At 45.9% G+C, this 5,959-nt stretch overlaps 1 pseudogene; it reads left to right on the plus strand.

The window, feature by feature from the left end:
• Positions 1-1,427: 1,427 nt before the first annotated feature.
• LOC103284334 (parafibromin-like) lies at positions 1,428-3,184 on the plus strand (annotated as a pseudogene).
• Positions 3,185-5,959: the final 2,775 nt, after the last annotated feature.

Genomic DNA, 5,959 nt, shown 5'->3' on the forward strand with positions numbered 1-5,959 from the left:
CAGCTCTGGAAGTAAATGAGGAGTCTGTCATTGAGACTCCCTGGAAATGTCCTCATTAGACACATCATTTAGCAAAAATGATATTGATGTTGCTGCGCAGACCCCAGGTTGGGCACCCATTCCAGTAAATCATCTCCTGCAGATTATCTACTTTGGTCAGGGCTAGGATTTCTACTCAGAAACACTAGGGAAAAATAATTTAAATAGAGTTTAGTTTTAAGTTTCATCGGAAGAACAGTATAAAATTTTATTACAACCATCAACAGGGAGCCATAAAGGAGTGCAATAGGACTTGAGTTTGAATTATAGTCAGTTTCTGATCATGGATGCTCACATTACTTGTACACTGGATTATCCTTACCCTTGGCAAAACTGACCCTGGGAAATACAGGAAAATAAAGAAAGTTTGTCTTGAGTTTCAGTTTTGCCATTAGCTCTTCATTTAACAAATATGTATTAAGCACATATTTTATGCCAAGCATCATTCTAGGTGTGAGGGACCCTGCAGATAACAAAGCAGAGTCCCTGACCTTGAGGCAAATACTATAAACAAATACTGTTAGGCAAATACTATAAACAAATCAATAAAAATGCGTAATATGAAACTTGGTATCCATAAATGCTGTAATGAAAAATAAAGAGGGATGAGGGGTTGAGAGTGATATTTTAGATAGTGGTCTTAAAAGAGGAGGCATTTCTGAGCAGGGAAGTGGGTGAATTGTGGAGTCAGCATTGAACTATGTAGAGGAAGAGGTTCTAGGCTGAAGGAACAGCAAGTGCAAAGGACCTGAGGCAGGCCCATAATGGGCATGTAAGGACCAACAGGAAATCCAATGTAATGAGCATAGTGAGCAAGGGTCAAGTGTGTGAACTGTGGTCAGAGAGACAGCCAAGGATACAACCATGCAGGACTTGGAGGCCACAGAGAGGCTCTGAGTTGGTTCTAAATGACAGTGTTGTGACTAGAGAGTCATTGCAAGAGTGACACAATCTGATTTGCCTTTTAAAAGAACCTTGTTGTTGAGGTTAGAGACTACATTATGTGGGGGATGGGATACAATGCGGAAGGGGGCTAAAAATAGGAATTTAAAAATCATTGAGGTGTTTTTTGTAGAAATCCTCCCCAGAGATGATTGTATTGGATCAGAGATAGGATTTTTTACTGGATTGGATATGGGATGGAAATTAAAGAGAAAAATGAAGGATAATTCTGGTTATCAGCAGTACTGTTTATTAAGATGAGAAATCCCAGGGAAAAAGCAGGTTTGGGTAGATGTGGATAAGTTATCAAGAGGACAATTTTAGATACAGTAAGTGTGAAATCTTAGGGGAATCCTTCTTAAAGATAAGCACTTTGAACACTGCTCTTATTTAAAAAAAAAAAAAAAAGACATCAAGAGGGAAAAGGCCTGGTAAGATCATCTCACATGGCCTTAAGAGGCCTTATCCTGGGGGGTCCTCAGAGATTGGGGAGCTGCTGCCCCTGCTGCTCTCACAGACGCAGAAGGTTGCTGGTGCTGCTGGTTCATCGAGGTGCCACAAGGTGGAAGGAGACACATGTGCTCAGCGTTCTACAACAGTACAACACCCAGAAGAAGAAGATGGTGGTAAAGACACAGTGATTGTCTGTCATTCTAGTAGCCCAAGAACTACATAGTGTGGAAGACTGAAAGGAAAGGCCAGCCTGAGTACCCTGCTTTGGATTCTATCTTATTTCTCCTTCATAATGTATACCTTTCTCACACTGTTGTTTATGCCCTACTGCAACCACTGAAAACATTCCTGGATTAGAAGACCTGACTGAAAAGACATAATTGGATATCCCATGTTGAAACATCCATGTTGACAAGGACAGACACAAGTGTCCCCCTAGAAATAGGTCTTCAGACATCTGCTCTAGGTGGATGAGCAGCAGATGAAGTTTCAGCAGAAGCAAAGGAATCTCAAATTGAAGATTAAGAATGTGTGCACCTTGATGAAGAGATATTGACCGGAGGGGAAGAGGGTGGAAGGCAGATAGAGAGGGTAAAGGAGGGGTCAAACATACGGTGATGAAAGGAAACTCAGCTTTGGGTGGTAAGCACACAATGCAATATGCAGATGGTGCGTCATGGAATCATACACTTGAAACTCATATAATGTTATTACAATGACACCCCAATAAATTTACTTCTTTAAAAAGAAAAAATTGGCTGCTTGTTTGATTGGGCCCAAAGAAGGGATTGTACAAACTGAAGAGATTAGATCATTGTCTAAAGCTATGTCAGTGAAAAGAATTGCTGCAAAGTTAAAATTAAGGCTAAGAAATTATCTGCAATCAAGTCTGATCTAGATGATGATATGCCTGCCCTGAACCAGAGGCATCTGGGGGGGATGCTGAGGTAACTGGAACCCAAGATATTGTCAGCAGAGTTGGGGGGAGGGGTGTCAGAAGTACAGTTAATCATTTCCAAGAATATTTTTGCAATTTTTTCAATCTATAAGTGCCAGAGAAGAACAGTGACTGGCCCCAAATACAGTACCTTTGGATCCCACGTTATGTACCAAATAACCGAGCTCAGCTGCCTACAGCAGATATGCCCAGGAGAGAGTCAAAAGAATAGAAGAAATGGAAGGCTTCCAAACGGCCACTCCAGGCCTACCCCTGTATCCCCGGAAATCTGTAACTGAGAATGAAGCATCTGCCCGAAGGACTCAAGCTCCTGAACACAGCCAGTCCTAGAGCAGTTTCTCAAGCCAGGCTTCCCCAAACCCAGAAGAAAGGATCTCGGGTGCCCACTGGGAGCTCCCACCTCTTTAATAACCATGCTCAACGCCAAAGAACTTCTACAGGGTCTGAAATGCGTCCTGGCATTTGAAAAACAAGACTGCCAATGAGAAAATGGGACCTAATTCAGAGCAGACAAGAGCAGATGCAGCCAGAGGCCACTAAGTTGGTGTCCGAGCTCCTTACAGAGCTGACCTGCCCTGAGGGGCATGCTTTAAGTGGTGGGACCTAGCTGTGGCAGTTTTTGTACAGGATCCTGCCTGTTCGTTCCAAGATTGGCTCTTGCCTGATGGATCACCAGTTGATATATTTGCTGAAACTGAAGGCTTTCGTCTCAAGTATGATGAAGTTTGTCTAAATGCAATTGTTCAGAAATGGGATGGAATGGTGTTAAAACTCAGCTATCACAGCCTTTGAACAAATCTCCTTCTTACGGTTCTGAGAAACCTTTACAGCTATGCAATAAAGCATACATCCTGCTTAAGATCCTGAAGTAGTTGGTTTCTCATTTTCCTGGAAATTTGGATTAAGAAGCATGGATGTACCTTCATCTAAAGGCCGAGACTCACGCTTTATAAATTTGCCCCAAACTCACAAATGAAGAAGGTCACAGATTGATCTTTTATAAGATCTCGTTTAACGCTTTGTGGAGAGCCCTGACTGATATAGGTTCTGTGGCCTTTGTCTTTTCCAGTTTCCTCCTCCCAATTCCTGCTTTTCTTCTTTATTTCTTCATCTGTCCAGAAGCCCCGCCCTTGAATTCAGGGTCCCGCACCTAATAGAAGCCCCTCCCATACCACCAGCTATGCTATGCTACTGCTAATTGAGAAGCAGTTTGAAAAACAAGATATTATTTGTTATTCTTACAGCAAATTTTGTAATTACCATGATTGCTGCTTAGCGCATGTTGAAATCACCATTAGCCTGAAACCTAACCCCTGACTGATCTGTGTCTAATCGCAGAATGGAGTGGCAGTGTTGTAAATGTCACCCCACTCCACTGCTCTGACAGATGCCCTCATTAAGGTCGAGGAGAAGAAATTTAAATATCAGGGTTGAGCTCCGGAGCAATCATGTCATCTCTATTGATCGCCTAATGAAAATGTATGGCATTTTACGGGGAAGAGATAAGCTGACGGGGAGATGCTGGCTCCACAGCTGTGCTCACGCCATTTTCAGGAAATCCCTCCCCCCACCCCCCACCTTACCTGCTCTTACAGTGCGTTTAAAAGTCTCCTCATTGCAGAAAGCAGAGTGGGACTGAAGAGAGGTCGGGCACTTCAGGTCTGTAATCTCATTAACGAGTAATATAAATAACCTGTAGAGATGCATCGTGAGAACCCCAAGAGTCAAAATATAGGGGCCAACGTAAAGGCAAGATGAAACCTTTGCTTGATCTGCTTGGCTAGACTATGCCTGTGACATTTTCCTGGGGTCCTGCAGATGTGATGTTTAATAGCAACGATAAAACCTTCAAATGGGGAAGATAAATATGAGCAGAGGAACTGTCACACAGTGGTAAACTATTAACACCTCAACAAGAAGCAGAGATGTGTAGCACATATTTGAAATGGGTGAGAATGATGTCACCGACAGAAACTAATTTGCAGTCATGAAAGGAAGTGAACGTTCCCGAGAAGCCATGGCAACTGTTCCTGGCTGATTGTGGACGCTGCTCCCGGCAACCCGGGGCCTTGCAGTAGTTTAAGGTGATGGACATTGTTTGCTAAACAAGAAGCTCCCTGTCTTTCTTTTAAAATTAATCAGGAGGACGGAAAGAGAAAAAGGGCTCCTCCTGCCCCTATATGGTCCAGAGACCTTTGAGCTCCACAGCACACACAGAGCCAAGCAGACCTGGCACCTGCTCAGAAAGTCCTCCCTGCCTTCCTTACCTGACGTGGCCTGCACCTCACGTGTCTCTCTAGGTCCTCACTGCTGGTTCTCCCCAAAGCCTATCCCTGCCCAAGGAGGGCAGTCTAGCAGCTGGTAAGGCGTAAACCTGGAGCGGACAGCCTCCTGGCCAGCCTACGTCTGTGACGTGCCAGCTGTGGGAACTTGGGCAGGGTACTTGCTTTTTCTATGCCTCAGTTTCCTCTTTTGAAAAATGGGATTAAGAAAGCCAGCTTCATAGGACTGTTGGGAGGATTAAATTTGTCATATTGGGTTTGTGAAATAAAACAGGGTGCTGCCTGTTTATCTGTTGTCTCCCCATTAGAACATAAGATGGGGAAAGGGCCTGCTTGGTGCCAGGTGTGGTGCCCCGCACACAGTAGGCTCTCCATGAAGACTTGCTGAAGGTGTGGCCGGCAGTGCCCTAAGCTTCCTCTGTGTGCCTTTGTTTGGTTCCTCTCCATTGTTTCCCTGCTTTCTTTTTTCAAATGACCTTGTTTGGGTCTTTGGCTTATGTATTCAATGAAGGACTCACCAAAAGATTTTATATCAACACTAGAGGCCCAATGCATGAAATTTCGTGCACTGGGGGGGGGGGGGGGGTGTCCCTCAGCCAAGCCTGCACCCTCTCCAATCTGGGACCCCTCAGGGGATGTCCAATTGCAGTTTAGGCCCGTAGGGATTGGGCCTGCCTGATTTCCCCTAACCGTGTCTGCCTGCCAGCCTGATCACCCCCTAACTGCTCCCCTGCTGGCCCAATCGCCCCCAACTGCCCTCCCCTGCCAGCCTGAGCACCCCCAACTGCCCTCCTCTGCTAGCCTGATCTCACCCCCAACTGCCCTCCCCTGCTGGCCTGATCTCACCCCCAGCTGCCCTCCCCTGCCAGCTTGAAGGCCCCCAATTGCCCTCCTCTGCCAGTCTGGTCACCCCAGTGGAAGCCGAGCGGAATAGCAGCCAGGACCCACCCCCAGATGGGGCTGAGGGAACTCCGGGGAAGACTCGCAGAGCAGCATCGAGGACCCGCTCCCTGGCAGGGCTGAGGTTAACTCTGGCAGCAGGCACGCAGAGCGGCTGCCGGGCCTCCTGCACCCCCGCGGGGCCGAAGAAACTGCGGCGGCAGGTGCAGGGAGCAGCTGGCCCCGCCCCCGCTGTGCATGCTGCCATCTTGTGACAGCATTACTGTGTGAGGGTCAATTTGCATATTACCTCTTTATTATATAGGCTATTACCTGGGAATCTAATCTTGTTTAAAAAGGTATTACTTTCTAAGATATTACAGTTTAAGGCCTATAGTTTCCCTGG

The sequence above is a fragment of the Eptesicus fuscus genome, chromosome 10, assembly GCF_027574615.1.
Source record: "Eptesicus fuscus isolate TK198812 chromosome 10, DD_ASM_mEF_20220401, whole genome shotgun sequence".
Taxonomy (NCBI): Eukaryota; Metazoa; Chordata; class Mammalia; order Chiroptera; family Vespertilionidae; genus Eptesicus; species Eptesicus fuscus.